Source organism: Vipera ursinii, assembly GCF_947247035.1.
Source record: "Vipera ursinii genome assembly, chromosome: 1".
Taxonomy (NCBI): domain Eukaryota; kingdom Metazoa; phylum Chordata; class Lepidosauria; order Squamata; family Viperidae; genus Vipera; species Vipera ursinii.
In genome coordinates this window covers 240,890,811-240,900,442 of record NC_139512.1, presented here as the reverse complement: position 1 = coordinate 240,900,442, position 9,632 = coordinate 240,890,811, and the positions used below count along the sequence as shown (strand labels likewise).

Genomic DNA, 9,632 nt, shown 5'->3' with positions numbered 1-9,632 from the left:
TTAGCCCACCCAGCCTCTTTGAGAGGAACAGAACAGAATAGAACAGAAGCTGGAAGGGCCCTTGGAGGTCTTCTAGTCCACCCCCCTGCTCAAGCAGCAGAACCTATACCATCTCAGACAAGTGACTGTCTAGCCTCTTTTTAAAAATCTCCAGTGATGGAACACCAACAATTTCTGGGAGCAAACTATTTCACCGGTTCATTGTCCTCACTGTCAGGAAGTTTCTCCTTAATTCCAGGTTGCTTCTCTCTTTGGTCAGTTTCCAACCATTGTTTCTTGTCCTGCCCTCTGGTGCTTTGGAGAATAATGTGACCCCCTCTTCTTTGTGTCAGCCCCTCAAATACTGGAATATTGCCATCATGTCTCCCCTATTTCGTCTTTTCTTTAGACTAGCCAAACCCAAGTGCTGCAGCCATTCTTCAAATTCATTATTATTGATAGTTAGTCCTTAGTTAACTATTAATTTCTTGAGGTTGCTATAGAGCACATTTGTGTATTTCCTTGATCTACTGGAAAAAAAGACAGGATATAGAACTAACAAAAGAAGAAATATTTTTTTTCCAGCACAGGGAACATGATAGTTTTGTAATGGGATCTAAGGATTTGTAGACGAACTAAAATAGTTGAGGAAGCATGGGGTGGAGTTCGCTCAAAAGACATATATTTCTTCTGCATAAAAGTCATGGAAACATTGTGTAAAAATAAGTGATTCCCAGAATGAAAGAAGGAAAAAGTGGATCTGCCAATTTGGCAGGAAAGTCACCTATGTGCTGATTGGCTTAATGCATTTATCATCTCTGAACTGTGACACGCATTGTTTGCATGATATTTTTCTTGCCAATGGAGAAAGGTTTGCTAAAATATGCTTGCTTTTTTCTGGTCTGTGCTTTCTGTGATTTGTGATTTTTGTGTGTGTGAACAAAACAGTGTTTCCTGCTTCATTTTGCTAACTCTCTAGTCTTAGTCTGCCAAAGATTCTTGACAGTTTTTTTTAAAAAAATAATTATAATGACACACAGGACACCCCACTTGAAGGATCTGTACTACAACAATTCACACTGCTCCTGTTTTGTTTGAAATGACTTAATTAATAAAAAGTTGACAATAAAAAGTCAGCCAAACATGAAACCAGATTTCCATTGATATTGCAAAAATGGTTTGGACTCATTCCCTGTCAGGTTTACAAAAACTGACTACTGCAGGTTGGCTGGGCAGAACTCTGGATCTGAAGGGGAAAGGGTGATTGGGAGTAATGCAAGGGCAATATCATACCCCTTGGCAATATGATATGATGCAATATCATACCTGTTGGCAACCCCTTTAAAGAATCTTTTCTTGAGATTGTGAGGCACATGCACGTGTTTTAAAGGGTTTGGTATTTTTTTGTATCCTGCCATACTCAAGTCAGAACTTTCTTCACATCCATATTTCTTAAAAATCACATTAAAAATATTTTAAAAAAATAGTGGGCAGGTTTACCGGTAGATTCTCTGAATGCACGTGTGTGTGTGTGTAAGAATGCTTTAAATGTTCAATGTCAGATATGAAGGAAAGGTCTTCTGAGGTTTGACTGGACTTACTTCGCTCTCTTCTCCCTCTTTCTTTGATGTTCTGCCATTCTGTAGACAGAATTCTGGACACCATCTGTTCTCTCCCGTCTCTGTTTTGCCAACTCTTGAACTTGCTTTCCTCTCTGGATCAATAAATTCTGTAATGCATCCAACCCAAGTAGCAAATGTGCATCTGCAAAAGAGGGCAAATTCTTCTGGGTTTCTGACCTGGCATGAAAAGCATTTGATTGGCACATGATATCCAGCTGAATGTGCTATCTTGATTCTAAAGGTTAATATGAAATCAACATATTCTTCCTGCCTGGAGATTCTGTTTTTGTCTTATTGTTATTTCACACTTTTTAAAAATCTCACTTTTTGAGACAAAGTGCTGTGCTTTTGTCAAATCATGAATTTTCAAAATGATTAATAAACCCACAAGCTCAATGGCTAACATGTACTAGGATGTGTGTGTGTGTGTGTGTGTGTGTGTGTGTGTGTGTGTGTGTGTGTATATATATATATATATATATATATATATATATATATATATATAATTCAAATTGCTAACAAAGAATTTATTAGCAATTTGAATAATTTACACAAATAATGAACTGTCGTAAGTTGTGACTATAGCCTGCGGATAGCCTTGGGCTAGGCTGAAACAGGAAAGAAGATTTAACTAGCAAGGTATTCAAAAAGACTTGACAAATACTTCACACACACACACATGCACACACACACACACACACACACACACATATATATATATATATATATATATATATATAGGGATGCGGTGGCTCAGTGGGTTAGGACGCTGAGCTTGTCGATCAGATGTCGGCAGTTTGGCGGGTCAAATCCCGAGTGCCGCGTAACAGAGTGAGCGCCTGTTACTCGTCCCAGCTTCTGCCAACCTAGCAGTTCGAAAGCACGTAAAAATGCGAGTAGAAAAATAGGGACCACTACGGTGGGAAGGTAACAGCGTTCCGTGCGCCTTTGGCGTCTAGTCCACATGACCACGGAGACATCCTCGGACAAGCACTGGCTCTTCAGCTTTGAGACGGAGATGAGCACCGGCCCCTAGAGTTGGAAACGACTAGCACGCATGTGCGGGGGAACCTTTACCTTTACCTTTATATATATATATATATACACATATACACACACATACATATGTGTGTGTGTGTGTGTGTGTGTGTGTGTATACATTTTATGCAAAGCAACCACTGAAGCTAAAATTTGGATGGGAGAAGAGTAGATCAGTGAGAAAGACGAACCTTAATCCTTCAGAAGGATTTACAGAATTGCGCACTGTGCATATTACAATTCCCTAAGCGTTACTTCTGTGCAATAATTGCCAACCAATGGCAGTGGCAGTCAATGCAAAGATAGAGCAAAGAGAAAAGGGCTTGCGTTGTTTTAAAACATTTGCTCTCCACCTCCCCGCTCTGGAGAAAACAAATTTTCACATGCTGTGCTTCTGTCTGATCTCTATTAAGGTTATCATATTTGGGCAGAAAAATTCATGGTAGCAAGATGTTGATAGTTTCTATTATGCTACTATCTAGCTGAGGTCTGGATCTTTGCATTCCATCCATATTAGAACTATTCTCCCAACATCTGAACAAGTGACACTTGGGGGCAGTGATGTGAGGCAGGCACAAGTTAGACTCAGTTGGAGGCACCTCTGTTTGTTAAGTACACACGTACACAAACACACAATTTGCAAACACTGTAGGTAGAATCCAAGGTAAATTTAGAGAGAAAGGTATTCTATCACTCCTGTCTAACTTATTCTTTCTTTATCTCTCTTTCATACACTCTGAAATCTAAGCTCCAATTTGGGATATATACGAGAATCTACAAAAACAAATATATATATATATATATATATATATATATATATATATATATATATATATATATATATATATATATATATATATATATATATATATAAAATTTACACAAATATGAGCTGTCACCGGTGTGACTACTGCCTGTCGATGGCCTTCAGGTTAGGCTGACACAGGAAATAAAGATTTGTTTGGGGCCTAGCAAGGTAATCTAAAAATAGTTAACAAGCATTTGACATATATATATATATATATATATATATATATATATATATATATATATATATATATATATATATATATCGCAGTTTGGTGGGTCGAATCCCGAGTGCCGCATAACAGAGTGAGCGCCTGTTACTCGTCCCAGCTTCTGCCAACCTAGCAGTTTGAAAGCACGTAAAAATGCAAGTAGAAAAATAGGGACCACTACGGTGGGAAGGTAACAGCGTTCCGTGCGCCTTTGGCGTCTAGTCATGCCGGCCACATGACCACGGAGAAGTCCTCGGACAAGCGCTGGCTCTTCGGCTTTGAAACGGAGATGAGCACCAGCCCCTAGAGTCGGAAACGACTAGCACGCATGTGCAGGGGAACCTTTACCTTTACCTTTTATATATATATATTCTTTGGTCGAACCTGAGCCTCCATCTCAAGACCTAAAGCCGGGCATGTAGTGGATTCATCCTTCCTGGGGATCATTGTTGTGGCCACGCCCTCCAAATCAGGATCTAATACAGGGCATGTCCCAAAGTCTGACACACGGTACCTTGTAGATTCATCGTGTTGTTCTTCCTGTAGCAGTGTTGTTCAGATCCTGCAAAGAGCAGGTTTGTTGTGCCACACAGCACCATTGCCTGCCTTTCTTTCCTCTAAATGCATAGAGGATGATCCATATCAGGATTGCCACACTTGAAGAATAAAAAGACTAATCCTTTTTTCAACCCTCTTTTAAATTCAAGGTTTTGGTTATGGTCTTTAAGTCCCTACATGGCATGGGTCCGGAGTACCTCAGGGACCACCTGCTGCCGGCGTCAACTTCCCTCCACCCTGTGCGTTCCCACAGAGAGGGCCTCCTCAGGGTGCCTCCGGTCAGAGAATGTCGGCTGGTGGCCCCCAGGGGGAGGGCCTTCTCTGTGGGCGCTCCGGCTTTATGGAACCAACTGCCGGTTGAGCTCCGGACGGCACCGGACCTTCGCTCCTTCCGGCGCGGTCTGAAGACCCATTTATTTGAACAAGCTGGCCTGGCCTGATGGGGGATGTTAGGGTTTTTAATGGGTTTTTTTATATTGTTACTGTTTTATCTGGGCGATTATTTAATTCTCTTTTAATTTTTGTATTTTCTATTTATATGTGCCCTTTTTTAATACAAAAAAGAAAAAGAAAGAAAACAGCAAGGTGAAGCACCAGGAAACTTGCTCTGGACTTTGCTGACCTTTTTGTCTATGTAACCCAGCAGTGGGGCAATTACCACAATGTTTGAGCACACCTCATTACATGTAAATTAAATTATTAAACAGTGGTACATTTAATTCTTGCCCAGTCCTAGCCTTGGTGAAATCATTAGTTTTATTCATGGAGATGGAGGAGGGTGTTTTGTTGTGGGGTTTTTTTTTGCAGAAATTCATTTAACATTTAAGTGAGTCATAGTTTTGTGAAATCTCAGAATGCCAGGAGTAACTGCTTTACAAAATGTTCTATAGGTTCTTTTTTAAGTCAATAGGAATCTGATCTGTTTTTGCTATCCATGTTAGTAAGGCAGCATTTCAGGCTATTTTTTTTTGTAAAAAAAATAGTAATTGTAAAAATCTGAAAAATAAGTTTGTCTTATTGAGGTTTTTCAAGGAGCAAAGAAAACCAGAACAGGGTAGGTGGACAAGGAGCAAGCCCACACAGGATAGATATATGGGAGAGCAAAACAAGCTTCCTGCTCATATTCTCACCCTTAAAATGTGAACAATATCATCCTTACTTCTTCTGATAAAGCCACCCTATTATCAAGGAATCCTGCAGCTTCCCCAAAGGTTCAAAGATTCAGTTGGGTTTCCCAATCTTTCAAATATTGTTTGTCCCTTTCTCACAGATATCCAGGCCCTCAAATGTATAACAAGACTGCCTTCCAATCAGAAGACTGATATCAGAGGCACAGAGTCACCATTCTGTAGGATCAAGAGAAGCCAATTTTATTACAGGTGGCTGAGGCTCAAAAGACAAGAAGACCTTTTGTTTGGGTTGGGAAGCAATCGAGGGAGGTGTCTGTACAGAGAAGGCACGAAGTTTGGGATCTGCTGCAATTGTTCTGGGATTTGAATATTTGGGGCAGAATCTTAAATATTGGAAGTTCCCAGTTTGTACTCAAGCAGATCCTCTGGCACCAACTTCCTCCCGTGAAGAGCAGCCAAGCGATGCAATTATGACAGTCATCTGGGTTTGAGACTCTAGCTCAATGGCTGAGCTTCCATGGGCAAAAAATACAGTATAGGACCTGTTTTTGCCTGAGCCTGGCATGAAGGCGAATCCTTCAGCATCAGTAGATTGCTTGTCTCCTTTCCTCTTCCCATGACAGATGAAAGACTAAGGGAACTGGATATGTTTATCACTGAGAAAAGAAGATGGAAGGCGGATACAATGACAGTGCTTGGAAGGATTTTACAAAAAGACGATTACGATCCAGTCTCTGTGGCTCCATTATGCAGGAAATGAAATAATGGCCTTAAACTACAGGAAGGCAGAGATGAATATTCAAAAAAAAAAGTTCCTACATGTTGAGAGTGATTCAAGAATGGAAGCAGTTACTAGTGGTGAGTTCTTTTTCTGGCTATGTGTTCAAGGAATTTTGCTCAGCCATCTGTTGAGATGCTTTAATTTGATTTCTACATACAGCAGATTCTGATTCAACATCTCTTTACACATATGATTCTATTACTCTTCAGAGATTAGAATAGGGTAACTGACTTCCTTTCAATCATATTTTTCCAAAACTGGTATTCACCAGCACGCTTTCTGTCTTGGTTTTGGGGTATAACAATCATGATTGATGACGTAGCTGCTGGTAATCTTATCCTCCAGTGTTTAGCATCAGGCAGGTCATCCCTGGTTTCGTCTTACATGGGAGCTTTTGCTTGTCTCTCTGTTGTCTTGGTAATTGTTTAAACCAAAACTTTTTAACAGAAACATTTTTTCCTCCAACATGAAGCAACAGTTATCTTTCCCTAACTAGTGCAGAGGAAGGAAAGAAAGAAGCAGGGAGGAAATAAATTCCCAAATGATACCAGAGAAATATTTTATTTCAGATGATAGAAAAATAATTCCAAAAAACAACTAAAACATTACAATAGTTTTAAGTAGTGATTGATGATGATGATGTTGATGATGATGATGATGATGATGATGATGATGACTGCAAATTCCATTAGTAATAAAACTTCTAATTTGATCACAGTGGTTAAAAGGTTTCAGCAATTGGCATACAAGACTACAAAATTTCTTATGACCAAAATGATCAGTACTATTGTCTAAATCAAGGTATCTGCTGCATTCTGGGTAGGCATTAAAAAAATTTTCAACCTTTATTTTATAATTTAAAAAGCATCACCTATCATAGTTTTCCCAAGGTACACATTTCAACATGCAGTTTTGCTTAATGTGAGCAGTTATAAGCACACTTATAAATGTATGTGTTCTTCTACATTAATTTTAATTGTTTAAACATTTGTATATGTGCATTTTAAATTGGGAACTGTAACAAAACATTTGGAATACACACATTTATTTGTACACACACACACACACACACACATTTATATATATATATATATATATATATATATATATATATATATATATATATATATATATATATATATATATATTTCTAACATGCACACACCCAGGATTAGCATTTTTACTCTTATTAAGTGTGTGTGTGTGTGTGTGTGTGTGTGTGTGTGTGTGTACACATACATATTTATACATATTTAATTGTTTGCATGTTGGTTCAAATAGTACGAATTACTTGGAGTTCCATTAAAATGTTATCCAAATGTACGATTCTGGAACATCTGAAAGATTGATTCAATGATCTGAAAAGACCAAAATAAATTGAGATCAAAGACTGCTTATTTAAACTTTTGCTTTAATTTTGACTTTTCCCTTTCTTTTTAAAAGGGACAGGCAAAGGTGATGTCACCCACTAATACTTTCAACCCAGAAGCGCCTCCAAGACAAATGGGATGGGGAACCTTAATCATTACTCTGTCACCACCATTGATGTTTCTCCATCCAGTACATCAAAAACTGACATGAACATACATGTATATTTGTATTAAGGATGTTGTTTTAGAATTCATTTGGATTTTACCCTAGGCCTAGAGTCTCACACAGTGATCCCTCCAAACAAACTTAGGAGCATTTTTGAAATGTATATCAGGACCAAAATTTTAATCTGACTTTTGATTAAATCTGAATCTGATCATTGTATCACTTTAAAAAAAATAACAAAAATGTGCTGCATAAATCAAAACCAAACTAAAAAGCTCCTATATTAAACTTCAAACTTTAGAATTTTAATTTCATTTTCATTTTAAGATTGTTGGACAGATTAATATTCATGGGTCATTCTGCTTTTAATGAAATGCTACATTCTGTGTTCTGCTAGTGTTTACGGAACAGCTGGATAATCCACTTATGAAACATTTGAAATCAAACGCTTTTATGTGAGATAGTAGTAGTCATCAGTCTGTATTCTTCCCTACTAAACAGCACAGATAGTGTGTGATGGAATGTAATGAGGAGCTGAATTCCCAGAAGGGAGAGGTTGAATTCCAGAAGAGTAAAAGATAACTCAGCCCAGATGTTATGTGTGAGAGAAAGAGGGTGAAGACAGCCCCTCCCTAATAGTTTACAGAGTATATTGTACATGCAGATAGTAGAGTCCTCAGTATGGTAAAATTTTGTCTGTAGGTATGAAGACAATAAAGAACTCAGCTTGGAAGAATCAATATGTGTCGTTCTTGGTTTTGGGCCTGACAGTGTAGCTGTCATGTGGGGTGTCTGGGGAAGGCCATTTGAACTGCCCGCCCGCACAGCCCCGTTACCGAACTCACCTGGGAGTGGCATACCCAGCGGCCGGTCGAGCACCAGACGCCACAGGCAGCCTTGCAGGACCCGCAGCCATCTCCCCGCCGAGCAGCTGCTACGGGGCCTTCAAGCGCGCCTGCGTCGACGGGACTAGTAAAAGGCCCTGCAGGCATTCAGGAGGGTAGACACCAGGCCTTTCGCATCTCTGCAGCTGCCTGTTCTTCAGCAGAGACGCCGGACGGACTGGAAATAGGACCGGACAACTGGCTACAGTGGGGCCTGCGGGAGGGGGATCCCGGGCCGGGTGGGCCGAAGGGGCTGTGGTGGTGACGCGCTGGGTGGTGGAGGGGAGCATGACAGGAGGGCTGGGGGAGCACAACAGGCGGGTTAGGGGCACAGGTGCCGGGCCGCGCGGGTAGACGGAAATGGGGTGGGATTTATCCAGAGCCAGCCAGATGCTGGTTTGCATGGGAGAGGGCAGGGCTGGTTACTCACACCGTATTAAAGGGGCTTTGGGGCGGTTAGCTCCCAACGCTGACTTTGTAGATACTTGGAGTTTCGTGAGTAAAGCAATCCTCGTTGTCGACCATACCACGTCTCATCGTCTGGTTCTTTCAGCAGGGACGGCTTTGACAGTAGCAGAAATGTATGTCACAAATGCAGGCCTGTAAATTCCCTAGCTAGGATCTCTATTCTCCCACTACCTAATCCAGTGTTCTGTTTTCAGTTATTACCCCAAGTTCCCACCCCAAGCAGGTAGCTGTACTGTCGCCACCTCTTCCTAAAGCAAAGATCTCCCCTTCTTTTCATTTCGATGAATGAGAAACAAGTTTCCTCAATCCCAGGGAATTCTTTAAATGAGTCTCGTTTTCTTATTTAATAAGGGCTACCAGGAGCAAATCATTTTGAGCAGTTAGTGCTAGTACAAAGTAAGTAAATACTGTATTAGAGAATTTTTATTTTTAATATGGGCAACAAAATAAAGACTTGAAAAATAGGCTAGCTTCAAAAAACGTAGAAGGTTTAGATCTGAATACCAAACCATCATTTTGAAAGAAAATCCATGAAAGAGATACAGGAACAGGGAATGGTAAATTTACACAATAGAGCAAATACCCATTAGGGTTCTTCCTATATTTTCTTTGCCAAC

At 40.0% G+C, this 9,632-nt stretch overlaps 1 protein-coding gene across 1 annotated transcript in view; it reads right to left on the bottom strand.

The window, feature by feature from the left end:
- MRAP2 (melanocortin 2 receptor accessory protein 2) overlaps nt 1-9,632 on the bottom strand; it is a gene marked incomplete at its 5' end in the record, with an annotated part of 869,028 nt that overhangs the window by 426,725 nt on the left and 432,671 nt on the right. The window lies entirely within an intron of this gene.